Raw genomic sequence first — 15,564 nt, forward strand, 5'->3', positions numbered from 1 at the left:
GAGGGAGAATTAAAAATGAAGAAAATCACAACAGTCTTAAATACATATAATTTACCAACTGCATAATTGGCTTTCTTTAAAATAAGCTACTTATTTAAATCGGCTGCAGAAACTAGCATAAGTGTGCTGTAGAAATCAGTGGGGGAGTCTTCCCACAGAATTTGTTTGATGCAGTGTGCCCAGGACCTGTTTGGAAATTAAAACCTCAAAGAAGTGAACACAGCTTGAGAAGTCTAGTATATATTTTAAAGACAAATTTAGGAATTGAATTGCCAGCTTAAGTATTGTAACCTGCATGTTTCCTTTCATTTTTCTCCTGGTGTCTGTTATAGTCAGTGGAAAGTGATGGTATTTGAAAGTGGGTAAGCAAATCTGACACACACAAAGGACATTTTACAGCAGCAGGTGAAGATCCTAGTGTATTATCTCCCTGATTTTCAAACTGTGGTCCATGGGCCACCATTACTAATCAGATCCATTCTTAGGCCTGGTCTACACTAACCCCCAAATTCGAACTAAGGTACGCAACTTCAGCTACGTGAATAACGTAGCTGAAGTCGACATACCTTAATTCGAACTTACCGCGGTTCAGACGCGGTCCACACGCGGCAGGCAGGCTCCCCGTCGACTCCGCGGTACTCTTCTCGCCGAGCTGGAGTACCGCAGTCGACGGCGAGCGCTTCCGGGATCGATTTATCGCGTCCAGACCAGACGCGATAAATCGAACCCGGAAGTTTGATTGCCAGCTGTCGAACTACCGCGGTAGTGTAGACCTGGCCTTAGTGACCTGCAGAATTAAATATTTGAGAGCCAAGTTGAGGACGATTGTGGTGGTGGTAGAGGAGTTCCTTGTATTGTGATGACATTTCAATAGCCCTCATCCTAATATTTGCACAAAATTGATCTAAATTGGGTGAAGAGTGAATCTTCTTTCAGTAAAGAGGATTTTTCAATATGTAGTTAAAATAAGTGTATTTATAGATACAATTAAAGGAATATTCACAACCCTTTGTTTATGATAATATTTAATGGCATGCTTGTGTGTAGTATTCTTACACTAAATAATTCATAATTTCCCCATGGAAGCTTAACATATCAGCTGGGAGTGAGAGTAGTACATCCTTTATGCCCATGAAGTCCTTGGATTCTAAAATGAGACTTCCAACAATTGTGCAGATTGAAATGGTACTTTGTGTGACATGGACATGTATTCAGTAGGCAACCAAGTTTCATTTCACATGGGCCACTGACCAGCATCGGCAAGTTAATTTTATTTGTAACCATGTCTAAATCTGAGCAAATGTTTTCCAAACCATTTAGAAAGTGGAGCAGTAATTTCTTGCTATTAATCTTGTAGGTAAAATCCTGGCTCCCTTGAAGTCAGTGGGAGTTTTGCCATTGACTTCATTGAAGCCCGGATTTCACCCATTGTGTTATAGGTCCACAAATCTTAATTAGTACTGCACCTTTAAATCTGTCATGAGAAAGGGTTTTTGGGGTTTTTTGTGATTGAATTAGCTGCAGTGTATTGGTGAGCATCTGTGATGGCTGGTTGATGTTAAAATTATTTTTAGGCACAAATAATTGCTGATGTATGTTTACATAATAGAGAATAGAAAGGTATGATGTTTTATTTTAGGAAAGTTGAATGTTAGTCATTCCTTTCTAACCTTTCAGTGTTATTCTGTCTTCTTTTGTCCTTAGTACTCATGTTTCACTCTTCAGATTTGTGTTTGTGTTCATTTTATCCTTCATTTTTTTTTTTTTTTTTTTTTTAGGACCCAATGTTGTCTTCCAGTGTGAAAGCACCTCAGAGACCCACTATCCAAGTTTGACTATAGCGTGGAGGCAGGGTGGACAGCCCCGCTCAAATATCTGACACAATCCATTTGCTTCGTTTGAATGTTAGATCCACACGAGAATTAGTTTTTTGTATTTTATAATCTACTGTTACAAATAATTTGTAAAACCAGAAAGGATAGTGGGTCTTTGTGTGGCTTTCACTGCTGTCCACTCTGGTTTCCTCTAGTGTTTTTTTCCTTTTCTTATTGATAATCATAGATCATTAGCATGCATATCAAGGTATCCCCTGTGTGGTGGGATTTCAGACACACAAAGACCCACTATTTGCACAAGTTAGCTGAGCTGTTTTATATGGGCAGATGTCTTCTTGTAATGTTGTAACCTGTGCATACTTTGCAGAATTAAAATGTTTGCTGATTACTGCTCTGATAGACTAGTTTAATCCTGTACACAGTGAGCTTTTTAAATTACCAACGTATATGATTCATCCAAAAAATAAAACCTGGCCTACCTTTCTACATTACAGAGTGCCACTGTGACTACAAGTATGCCATGGGGTTTAGGTTTTAGATCATAGAACTGTTTTGTCTGATTCAGTCCAGCCTTCCAAATGGCCTTTTTGTGAGGAGAGGAGTTTAGAGGTGGAATGCTTTCATTTTGTTTTCTTCTCTCATCTCATCACAGTAGCACTATTGGGCATTTTCTCAAGGCAAAGGGAAACTAGGCTAATATAATTTGTGAGCTGGCCTGCAAGTTGCTTTGGGTGGATGTGTCCTATCCCTTGGCCACCACCTTCCCTCAAACATTTTACCATTGTAACACACTTATCATCAGTTTTGGTGAACAGCATCCTCTAGTCTTACTACAATGGGTGCCATGCTGCCTCTGTGCTGTCAGACTCACCAATCTGTCCTCTTTTTTTTTTTTTTATTTAATTAAGAGTTCTGGTACAGGACTGAATGGCTCTGAAGACTGATAATTGGATACAGAGCCTTTCATCTCTAGGACACCAGTTCGTATCTGGCCCAGGTCAATAGTGAATGAAAGTCTTTGGCATCTGAAAGCTGTTTTTGTTCCTATTACAAAATGAATTGGTGGTCTCAGTAAAATTCCTCCTATACAAGTGTTCACAATAATATATGCCACCACCAGAAAAGTCACTGGTAGACAGACACCCTTGTCAGCTGAAAGAGGAAGGCCAAGGATTTAAATGGTCTTGGAAACTGAACCATCTGCGCTTCTGGTTCAGAGGTAGCTTTTCCAGGTCAGAGTTTGAAGGACAGAGTGGCAGAGTGTTGTAGATAAACTTGTACTGCCCATGCTCTCTCTGTTATGTGGATAAAATCAGGACTTCTGTCTCCAGAGCTATAAATCTTGCATCGTTTAGCAGGGACTACTTTAAAAGGGAAAAAAAGCTAGTAAATAGATTTCCTTTAGTTGCTTTTAAAATGAAAGGGTCTATTTAATGGCGGACCATTCATCTAATAAAACAGTTCTATGATCCATACAACACAAAGAGAATTTCTAGTAGATGCAGTATTAAATTCAGTTTGCGTCCTGAATTTGGGATTGAAATAACAAACATGTGGATTATGCAATCTGAAATTGTTTACAAACTACTGTAAGTTTACAATATATATGAATGTTGTGAGGTACTATCAGGAAAAAGTGTTAATACAATTGCAGAGATTTAAAAGCCTTCTTCCAAAAGTTCTATAAAAGGAGTGAAATATTATGTATTTAATATACTTTATCAAGTAATGTATATGTGTCCCTTAGGTCAGAGAGATATATTTTGTGCAATACAAATTACAGTAAGGTGCCTACATCAAACTATAAATGGATTTTTATTCCAGTTGTATTTTATCTCAATTAATATTCTGTTATCAAATGAATTAACTTTAATTAGAGGCAAAGAATCTGCTAATTAATTGCTCAAATAGCAATGTTCTAGCTGACTTAATGTCTTTTTCATGTTGAAATTAGATTTTTAGCTAAAGCTGTTTCTGTTAAAATGTGCTAATTGCCCTGTATTGCCTTCTCTTAATTTTCTGATTTTGCAGATCTGTTTAATACAGGCAGAAGTGTGCTGCTATGGTACAATAGTCATATCAAATTGTCACTTATTGTAGGCTAATATCTGGGTGTCTTTGGGACCCATCCGCTTTCAAAAATTCAAAATTCAAGGCGCTATTTACCCAGAGAGTTTGGGCCAGATGTAACTCCCTAATAGCCAATAAAATTGTTGCCTTGATTGCCAAGTTACTAAAAGACCTCAGTAAAAAGAAACATAATTAAATAAAGTCATGCCCTGTCTAGTATGTGCTGGGAAATAATATTATGGTATTTTTCAGCAATAAATAATGCTTTTCCCACTTATACACGGCTGCAGTTGAATATTAGGGATAGTGTTCTATATCTGTATGGTTTGACCCATGTAAACCCATAGCTGGAAGTAAGCATTCACAATTAAAACACAAACAGCTGCATTCAGTTTGAACTTACAGGTGCTAGAACTGAGTTCAGAGACATGCTGCCATGGGCTTTCTCTGTTGTAATTAAATGTTGTAGTGTTATTTGAGAGTCAAGGTGGGTGAGATAATATCTTTTGTTGGACCAACTTCTGTTGGTGAGAGAAACAATCATTTGAGCCACAAAGAGTTCAAAAGCTTCTCTCTCTCACAAACAGATATCACCTCTTCCACCTTGTCTCTCTAATATCCTGGGACCGACACGGCTACAACTGCACTGCATAGAGCAGTGTTATTTGAGCATCATCAGTGAGCTCCGCACTGTAAAAAATGGAAAAGGCCACAGTCCCTCCCTCACAGTGTTTATCTTCTATATCAGAGATTTTTCAGGTTAGACATGATGCACCAGATAACTATGTGGTCTGGTCACATAATGGTACAGAAGGATTTTTTTAATACACATTTTAGATTGCGGATAAGAAGAGGCTGTGCAGAATACTTATTTTAAGGTAGGATTTTAAAGAACCCTGCTGTATCAATACAGGTATATAGATGGGAGCAGCTTAGTCTAAAGAGATTTTAGCTTTAAAAGTGAATTGCCTTGCTTATGTGGGTTTAATTTTGATGCTTACAACTATGTTAGCATCTCAGTGGCTACATTGAAATTGTCCCTAGCAATGAGTGAATAATTTCCCTGAGCCCAAGGCTTTGTTCACCAAAGTGGATCCCAAAGTGACTTTTCCAGTGAGGTTATAAACTCTTGTAAATAGGAGTCTGTTATAGGAATGCTGACAGACCCTTGCCCATAGCGGGGCTGACTGCTGCTATAGCATAATGACACTTTAATGTAATGGAACCATTAAACTGTTACATAATGGTGTGTGTTGCCTTGAAATATTTTTGTTGTTCTTTTCAAGCTGTAGTATTAATAGTTGGGGATACACATTAAGATCATGCAAATGCAGGATATGCTTGGCATGAGAAAATTGTTCATCTTTGTTCTTAAAAAAACCTGTAAGATAACTATGCAAATGTATTTTATTAAAGGGACACATAAAAGATGTAGATTGTGTGTGTTGTTTTTTGTTTAAATAGCCTAGTAAAAAAAATTCTGTTAAAAGATTGCTAAGCCATGCCAGCTAATTTTCTTATCTGGAAAACTAAATCCTATCCTACTTCTGTTTAAAGTGCAGGGGAGTATACTGAAAGCTTTGATCGGAGAGGGTTGGATTTAAACTTGCCACAGAGTTTTCTGCTAAAGGCCTGATTCCCTCCCCCCACTACCCCCAACCCACATTTATTCATGTGAGTAAACTTTACTCGTTGCAAGTAGTCATGTGGTGATGGATGATTGAGCTTATTTGAAATGTACATAGCACAGGCTAGCAAGGATTGAAAAATGAAAAAATAAAATGTCTGATGCAGTGGCTCTGGCTCACATGCTACATTAACGTCAGGCTCATACTTAACTTTTAAAACTACAACTGTAATGGTGTACTGTCTCAGCAAATCAAAAAGCTTAAGATGAGAGAAAGTCAAGTAACTGTTCATACTCTCCTGCAGTCCTCCTTTGCCAGAGTGGACCTGGAAAAAAGGAATCAGTGCGGTAAATGCATGTTTATAAAAGGCTGGATTCTGCTCCTTTTACTCACATTTAGCATCTTAATCTGTGAGTGGCCCTCATTGTGGGGGTGAACCAGTTATCCACATTCGATTGCTGTATGCAAACAGGCCTTCAGGAAAGCACTTAAGCACATGCTTGAGTGTTGTTGCCTTTTTCCAAGATGGAAGTGGCCCATGATCTTGTTTTTAATATTTTCTTTACCAGACTGTATTCAGAGCTCCACTCACTCTTCTAATTTTGGGAGATGAACAAATCATTTAATCCTACCCAAACATCTCTGAAACTGCTTCGAAAATGGCTTGTGAATCTAATTATTTGCCCAGAATTTTGAAAATATTGTTTAACTAAAACAGATATGCATCAGGAGCACAACAAATTTTTGACCATCTGGCATTAAGTAAATAACATTAATATACAATCATATTTAAAACCCAAAGAGGTGAAATATATGGAGATAGATCAAAAGTTAGAGATGGACAAGACTTCTGTCATCCAGTCAAGTGCAGGATTGTTCTCTACAAAGTGCCGTTCTTCCCTTTGAAACTGTTGCTGCCAGCTTCAAAAAATCAGTTATTTGAAATATACTTTTACTCCTTCAATTCTCAAATCTACGGCAGAATAGATGACTTTTTGACTGGGAAACTTACCCTGTAGTCTTAAAGACAGGATTAGTTGTGGTGTTAGCAGAGGACAGTATTTCTCGTAGAAGTGCATTTGAGGAAGGGAGATAATTGGAGGACAAGGAATCGTTTTAAAATCTATTTATAAACTTTCCAATTTGTTTGACTCTGGTGTCCTTGTCTTTGTTTAATCTATTATGGAATGCACCAGCTACGCAATATCTGTCCAACAGTCTGATCATTGTAAAACAAACTTCATTAGAAAGTTCCAGTATAATAAGATTTTGATCTCTTGACTTCAAGGTTCACTGATTTGTGAGGTGGATATTTACTGAAGCAAAGTATGAACAGTGACAAATCTTAATGTTCGTTTTAACAGAAATCAGTATCTACTTATTGTTTCCTTCATAAGTTGATCTATTATGGCTATGAATTTTAAAAGGATGAATTAACTTTCCAAAGGGGAGATGAAGTTACAGTCCAGAATAAAGCTATTATTGCTCACCTCTCAAGCAATCAGGATTGTCATCTTTTGTATCTGTCGGTCTAGCAATTAGTGTCTGCTGGCCGATTAGCTCATCAGAGGTGAATTATTGTCACTGAGCCTTAATGCAGCTAACTGACCCAAACCTCAGAACTTGAGGTAAATATTGGAAATCTAACTGATTCCGTGATTTTTCATTCATGAATTGGAACTTTTATCTTGTATGCAACAATTTGTGACTTCCTGCTCTGTGTAGCACTCTCAAGCAAAGCTTATAAAGATTCTTCTGCCATGTCTATTATTAATGAGGTTTTTTAGAGTAGGGCATAAGGACCAATCAAGAACAGGGCCCCATTGTACTAGGCACTCTATAAACACAATAGTAGACACCCCCGACTAGAAGAGCATGCAGTCTAAATGTTATATCCAATTACGTTAACTCCCTTTCTAAATGTGTTTTACATCTGAAAATATTCAGTTTATCTTTCAAATTACGTCTACATTTTATTCAATGTAAAAAAACATGTTGTCCTTCCAAAGTTGATCTTACCGTAAGTAAGTAACACTTCCATTGGCCATTGAGTTTCATAGCAAGTATGTGGACTTTACTACCAATTGTAGTTACAAGCAAACAGCAGCATGAGCTAAGATAATACAATCATTGGCTTCTCTTGTTGAGGGGATATAACATGCAACAGGGACAGAAAATTACATTGCTCAAAGATCAGGGACTTAGGGCATGTCTACACCACAAGCTTTTGCCAATGCAAGTTTCGTTGCCATAAAGCCGCCGCAGTTAGTATCATAGACGACTGGTGCCTCCCCATACTGGGGGGAGGGAGGGGGCACCAGCTAAAGGGGAGGACATGTGACCTCCCCATGTGTGTCTGCCCCGTCCCCAGCTTGGGGCCCTCGCACTCTCCCCACCATCTTCCCCCACCCCATGTTACCTGCGAGGGGGAGGAACTCTGCCCTCCTGCTGCACCAGCCCCCCCCCCCGCCCCCCAGCATGTTTAGCTGCTCTCCCTGGCAGCCAGGCCCGAGCGGGGAGCGGGATGGAGCCGCTCCTGGTCACTGCTCTGTGTAGCCTAGCCAGCTGCCTGGGAGAAAGCCTGGCTGGGGAGGAGTGGCAGCCTGCTCCCTGTCCAGGCGTGGCTTCTGGGGACAAGGACTGAACATGCCGGGAGGGTGGGGGAGCTCTGGCTTTTGCTCGGCCACTGTCCCCGGAAGCCAAGCCTGGGTTGGGAGCAGCCCGCCAGCGCTGCAGCCAGGCGGTCTCCCAGGCAGTTGCTGTGCTGCACTGAGCAGTGTCCCAGTGCAGCCAGAAGAGGCTTTGGCCCCGCCCTTCTGCTCTGGCCCTGGCCCCGCCCCTTCTGCTGCCCGCCAACCCACTGACACGTTACCTCTGGTTAGTATATTGCTTGTCTGCGCATACTTGGCTCCTTTTGTCAGTGCTGCACAACTCAACAGGAGCTCTTGTTTTGATGTGCAGTGCATCCTGGGTAGATATCCAAGAGTGCAACTCACCACTGTCCAGTACGCTGTCTTAGGGGAAGTTTTGGCAATGCACGGTGGGGCAGAAACAAGTTGTGTAGGTGTGACTGGAACTGTGGGGTCAGGGTCCCATTATGCAACTTTCTCCACCCCATAATGCCATCTGTATCCCATAATTTTCACTCCTATTTTGAAAATCCCATGAACCCACGTGGAACTTGTCACTGTCCACCATCTCTGACAGAAGCATGGAGCCTGCACAGCTCTGCAGTATTGTCATGAGCACTGCAAGCACACGACACATGATCCTCTGGTATTTGCAGAGCCGCAAGAAGAGCCATGGAGAATATGACAATTTACTGGAGAGTGGATTGCTGTGGGACATAACAAGAACCAATTCAAGATTGCTGGTGGCATTCATGGAGCAGTGGCAAATGGTGGAGCACTGCTTCTGGACTCCAGAAATGAGCACTGTCTGGTGGGATCACATTGTGATGCAGGCTTGGGATGACAAGCAGTGGCTGCAGAACTTTCAGATGGGCAAGAACACATTCCTGAATCCGTGTGCTGAGCTCACTCCAACCCTCTAGTGCAGGAATGCCAAAAAGAGAGCTGCACTGACCGTGGAGAAATGAGTGGAGATTGCACTGTGAAAACTTGCAGCCCTGGATTGCTACCACTGAGTGGGAAATCATTTTGGAATTGGAAAATCCACTTTGGATGCTGTCATGCAAGTGTGCAAGGCCAGTAATCGTCTCCTGCTACACAGGACTGTGACTCTCAGCCATGTTCAGGACATGATGGATTTTCAGTGATGGGGTTCCTGAACGCCAGTGGAGTGACAGACGGCAAGCATATCCCTATTTTTTCAGTAGACCACGTTGCCACAGAGTACATCAATTGAAAGGGCTATTTTTTTATGGTCATGCAAGTGCTGGTGGATCACCAGGGATGCTTCACCAACATCAGTGTTGGCTGGTCAGGGAAGGAGCATGAAGCTCACATCTTTAAGAACACAGGACTTTTTCAGAAAGGTACAAGCAGGGGCCTTTGTTCTCAACCAGTGGATTACCATTGGTGATATTGAAATGCCAATAGTGATCTTGGGGGATCCAGCCTACCCCTTGCTCCCCTGGTTCATGAAGCCATGCACTGGCTACCTCGACAGCATCAACGGAAGATTCCTCTACAGGCTCAGCAGCTCAGAATGAAGTTGAATGGGCTTTTGGTAGATTGAAGGGATGCTGGCGTTGTTTACTCACAAGATTGGATCTCAGTGAGAAAAATATCCCAATGGTTATAGCTGCCTGTTGTGTCCTGCATAATACCTGTGAAGCGAAGGGGGAAAAGTTGCTGCCGGGGTGAAGGGCGGAGGTGGAGCGGCTGTCTGATCATTTTGAACAGCTATCAGAAGAGCTCAATGCGGAGCTATATGACTCAGGAAGGTTTTGAAAGAGTACTTTAATAGCAAGCCACAATAATGTATTATAGTGTACTGTGCTCTACCTGTCTCTGCAGTTTGGGGCCCCAATAGGAATTGTGTGGTGCTTGGTGTACATCTATGAATATAACACTGGCGGTGCACCTATTAATTTTGTGGTGCTTGCTGTACATCTATGGTTATTACATGCTAGTTGTCACTGATCGTATGAGTTGTGTCACAGTGTATAACAACAACAAAGTGGATGCTTTCACTACTGTCAGGCATTCTGCGGCATATATTAGGAATTAATAAAGATGAATTATTTCCCAAACAGTAGAGTTTTATTCAGTAACAAAAACATTTCCAAAAAAATTCTGTCCAAGTTAAAAGCAAATACATTAAAACCTTAATAAATTTATGGAACAGAGCTTAATGAAGGAGTAGGAACATTCATGTCCATTTTAGCTACACAAACATCAACTGTGGTTCTTACAGGTAAGTGTATGTGAAATTGTGGTTGTCCTTAATGTCCCCTGGTGTGGAGTGGTAGGGAAAGGGATGTGGCCTCTGATGCCACCTGGATCATTGGGGGTGGGGGCGGGATGTAAGGAGTTCTCCATTGACTGCAAAGGGAGGCAAGTCCATGATTGTTGAACCTGTAGGTCCAGAACAGTTTGCAGCCTGTTTGCTGCTGGAGATGCCCTATTATGTCCTGGTGAATCTCCCTCTCCTTTTACTGCACTTTTCTCCTGCCCACTCTTTCCTTCTCCATACAATCTGCAGCATTCATCCTCCAGGCCCTCAGTTCGCCATCTGATGCAGCACTTTTTCCTCCTTATCTGTTTCAGGTATTCCATGGGTGGGGAGGGGGATCCCCTCAAGGCTGCAACAGCAGCAGCTACAGATAAAACACACAGAGGTACCATTGTCAGTATAGTCACAAAGTTAAGATTAAGAACTCCCTTCCTCCCCTAAAGTTTTAAACAAGACATGCTTATTAATACTTCTGCTTTGGAGTGCTTGTGCACGGTACCACTCTCAGCACCAGCCATGGAGGGACTGGTTCTCCAAGGGCAAGGGAAATGAGGAGGGAATTGCTCAGTTATATGAAATTCTTAGTATAGGGCAATGGCACTGAATGCTGGCATCATTTTCCAGAAGCCGTGGTGAATGTAGCTGATATCTCACTCCTGCAGGTAACAAAGGCACAGAGAGCATACATGCTGCTGGCATCCCGAAGCCGCCTGGACCCGTATGCTGCTAGTCTGTTTATTGCAATGGTGCCTGCCAAAGTTATCACCGACTGGTGTGGGAAACTATTCTACCATGGAGGAAGAAATGAGGCTGCCACCCCAGAAACCTTTGGGAGAGAATTGAAATGTACCTCTGTGAAAGTTTCATTGAGATCTCTCAGGAGGATTCAAGGATCCCTGTGAACATAAACAAACTGCTCATCATGGCCTCCCCTGCCCAACTCTACAGGGCCATGAAAAGCAGATAATTCTACCGCTCTTTGTTGTACTGCTACCTCTTCTCGTATGAATAAATTAATGAAAAGTTGATGGCATCCCCAACTTAGCAGGACACAGCTATCAACGAAATGGGAAATACAATTACACACTTACCTGAGGTTCCTTCCCCTGCATCGGGCTTGTCCATGTTTGACTGACTGGACTGCAGTGTAGTCTCAAACAGGTCCTGGCTTGTGGCATAGCTGGAACCCCCCCCCCAGTCACATGTCCCGCATCCTCCTCTTCATCCTCGCTCTTCATGCCAGGGGGGCTGTGACTCGGGTTCCTTGGAGGTATCCATGGTGGTGTATGGCGTGGTGGGGTCTCCACCAAGTACGGCATGTAGCTCTTTGTAAAGGGGCAGGTCTGTGGCTTGGCACCAGATCAACTGTTGGCTTCCCCGGCCTTCTGATATGCCTGTCGCAATTCCTTTGCTTTCACTCAGCACTGCTGCTGATCCCTGTTGTACCCCTTCTTCTGCATCCCCCGTGCAATCTGCTAGTAGATGGCCACATTTCTTTGGCTGGTCTGTAGCTGTGCTTGCGGAACTTCTTCTCCCCACAAGCCCAGGAGAGCCAATATCCCTGTCTACTCCAGATGGGAGCACATCTGGAGCGTGTTGTCGGCAGTGTCATCTGGGCAGTCCCACGTAACAGTGGAGAACTGCTAGGTGTGCTCACCAAGATGGACAGTCAGGAAAAGGCATTTCAAAAATTTGCAGGGTGTTTTAAGGGAGAGGGACTTCTGGTTTCCATGAGCCCTGGGCAGCAGAGTTCACAATTGTGACCAGAGCAGTCAGTGTTGGGCATTGTGGGACAGCTGGAGGACTGTTAGGGTCAACATAGGTAACACAGTGACTACATTCACACTGTGTTGACTGCAGTACATCGACCATGGCTCAGTGCCACTCGGGGAGGTGGTGTTACTGTGTCGGTGGAATGGAGAGCTCACGTCGGTGGGAGACAGATTTAAGTGTAGACACATGCACAGCGAGGTTGACAAAAGACAGCTTATGTTGACCTAACTTTGTAGTGTAGACCGGGCCTTACTAAGTCCTGACAAATGACAAAAAGGCACTACCAGTGTGAACACCCTTTGACTCCTCTAAGGTCTTTATCTCGTATCCCATCAGAGCTGGAACTGAACGTCACAAACCACAAGAAAGAGCTGAAATCTCAGATTGGTAGACTTCAATCAGTTAGAGACCTGGTAGGTTATGAAACATCAGATCTTTTAAAACTCACTTTGATCTGATGAATATCTTGATTCCACCTCCTCTTTAATTCTGGCTTGATTGTAACTTTGACAAACAGCTAAAGCCAAACCAAATCTGGTACACTTTTATGCATGTGCTTAACTTTACTACCATGAGTAGGTCCCATTGATTTCATAGTAAATTGGAAAAGTAAAATTAAGCATGTGCTTGTTTGCAAAATCAGAGCCTAATAGAGTATTGCCAACCAGAAGCATTCAAAAATCATAAGTCAGGCCCCCAAAAAATCATTACATTGTCTTAAAAAGCGTGAGTTATTTAGGAAAAAAAACCTTTTGGATTCTTATTACTTGCCTTCAGGTTGTTAAGTCTTTAGGGTTCTTGTTTTGTAGCTTTTTTTCCTGCAACCCCAAGGGCTAGAAGATTTTTATGAAAATTGAGATTCTCATGATTCCAGAAGCTGGGACTATCAAAAAAAATACTATGGCAAGAGTTGGCAACACTGCTAATAATAATAATACTGCTTATTTAGCTTTTCTAATTTAATTGTCCAAGCTGAGAAAATGTATAAAGGAAAGAGCACCAGTGGTAAATAGCAAAGTAGATTTTTTTAAACTTATTTCTATCTTAATCAGTTACCAAACTGAGGTCCATGGAGAACTTCCTGGTGGTCAGCAGAGAACTGGCTGGTGATATAGTCCTCTTCTGTCCCCATTCCCCTTCTCATTGTTCCTATATATTACACTGCATTGAAGGAAGCTAAAAATGTATTGTTTTCCTAGTACTAATTTTTCATCTATGTAATTGCTCTAATTGTCATGAGGATGTTGCATGACGGTGGTGGGTCTGTGAGACAATCTCTCTCTGTAAAGATGGAGTCCACAGTATGAAAAAGATTGAAAACTCCCCAAGTTAAAATATTTGCAATATAAATATAGAAATAGGCCTTTTAAAATGATGGGTTTTAACATGATCTTGTCTCTTTACGTAGAAAATATATCAGACTTGTCAATTTTGCCCTAAGTCTTTTATTTTCTTCCCTTCACTGTTGTCACTGGGCTTGTGAAGCATTTTTTGAACGTGGAAATAAGAGCTGCTTACATTGCCAGGAAGCAGTATTTGACTTGCAGGGCCTCTCCCTCTTTGTTGGGTGGGGAACCACAGCAGGAGAACAAATGTTAGCACAGGTTCTGTGTAACTGTTCAGAAGTCATAACGCCCAGGGATGGAACAGTAGATAAATATTAGCATTATTAAAATGTGTCTTTGGTTATGGCTTGGTTATGATGAAGTTGAGGTTTGTCGATTCAAAATTATTCCATCCCCAAAAACTGGAACCTGAAGATGATTTTAGGAAATTCAATAAATGAAGACTCCTCTCTTGCTTCCAATATTCTTGGTCTCATAGACATTAGGAGCTTCTGGCTTATTCCGAATGGTATTCGTTCTCTCTCTTGCTGACTCACAACCCCACCCCCAAACATATACTATATAATAACTCTGCGGAACTTAGTTATAAATACTGTGCGTGGAGAAGTTTTTTGTGGATATCTGGATGTTTGTCATAAGTTGTCTGGACTATTTGTCTTTTCAAACGCTCTTTGTCCATCTAAACAGCCTGTAGATTTTCCAATCTAATTGGAAAGCTGTTTGCTTTATTTTTTTTCTTGTAGTTTTTGATGCAAATATTAGATTAGATTTGATTTGATTGTTTTCAAAAGCCGCCGTCAATATGGCATGTATTAAATTTGTAAAGAAAAGGAAAATTAAAGGTCGGGGTTAGTTTGATGGACTCTTGTTCGTACAGAACGTTTTGGCTAACAATTATTTGCCTAGAGCTAAATGTTCATGTGTTTGTTTATACATCTCCGACATTCAGCCATTTGCAGTGTAAAAACAAATACCTCTACTCTTTGCTTTCAGTTTAGACATTAGTTACAAACATCCAAGGCGTGTGGCTGCAGCACTATGCAGCTAGGGTGACCAGACAGCAAGTGTGAAAAATCAGGACGGGGCGAGGGGGTAATAGGAGCCTATGTAAGAAAAAGCCCCAAATATCGGGACTGTCCCTATAAAATCGGGACATCTGGTCACCCTATATGCAGCAGAACTTTGCAGATTTGTACTGGTAACTCAGAGGCTTCACTGTAGATTGATTATTTCTGTAAACTAACCATTAAGGGTCCAATTCAGCAAAGCACTTATGGCACAGAATGGAGATGGAAAAATATACACCCTCATCTAGAATATTGTATGCAGTACTGGTCACGCTATCTCAGGGTTTGTCTACATGGCAAGTTAGTGCATGGCAAGCCAGGGTATCCGCAGACCACTAGCTTGCAGTGTACTCACTGGCCCTCTGGACTCTTCTAGTGTGCCATAAAAATTCCATAGTGCATTTTGACATGTTCCCACGTGGACAAGCCCTCAGAAAGAACATTGCAGAGCTAGCTAGCTTCAAAGAAGGACAAGAAGAATGATTAGGCACATGGAAACCTATCTTCATAGAGATTGAAAAGATTGGGATTGTTTACTTTAGAAAGGAGACAACTAAGCAGAGCTATGATAAAAATATATAAGATAATGAATGGTAGAGAGACAGGAGATCGGGAGCTGTCTCACCATATAAGAACAAGGGGACGTTCAGTGTGGCCGATTCAAAACTGATAAACAAAGCTTTTTCACTCAAGCCTTAATTAGATTGTGAAACTTATTGCCACAGGAAGTTGTTGAGGGAAAGAATTTAGTAAGGCTCAGAGAGGGATTGGATGCTTTTATGGATAACAAGATTATCCAGAGAGTTATCATAGTTAATGCTAAAAAAGAGTTTTGGTGGGGATAAAAATCTCATGCTTCAGGGTTTAAACTAGTCTGTAATTAGGTTTAGCAAAGTAAGCATTACTGACCGCATTCATTTTATAC

The 15,564-nt window shown here is 41.5% G+C and overlaps 1 protein-coding gene across 1 annotated transcript in view; it reads left to right on the forward strand.

Moving 5' to 3' along the window:
- Nucleotides 1-15,564, forward strand: part of ITSN2 (intersectin 2) — a 117,626-nt gene that overhangs the window by 86,593 nt on the left and 15,469 nt on the right. The window lies entirely within an intron of this gene.

This window comes from Emys orbicularis, chromosome 3 (genome assembly GCF_028017835.1).
Source record: "Emys orbicularis isolate rEmyOrb1 chromosome 3, rEmyOrb1.hap1, whole genome shotgun sequence".
NCBI lineage: Eukaryota > Metazoa > Chordata > Testudines > Emydidae > Emys > Emys orbicularis.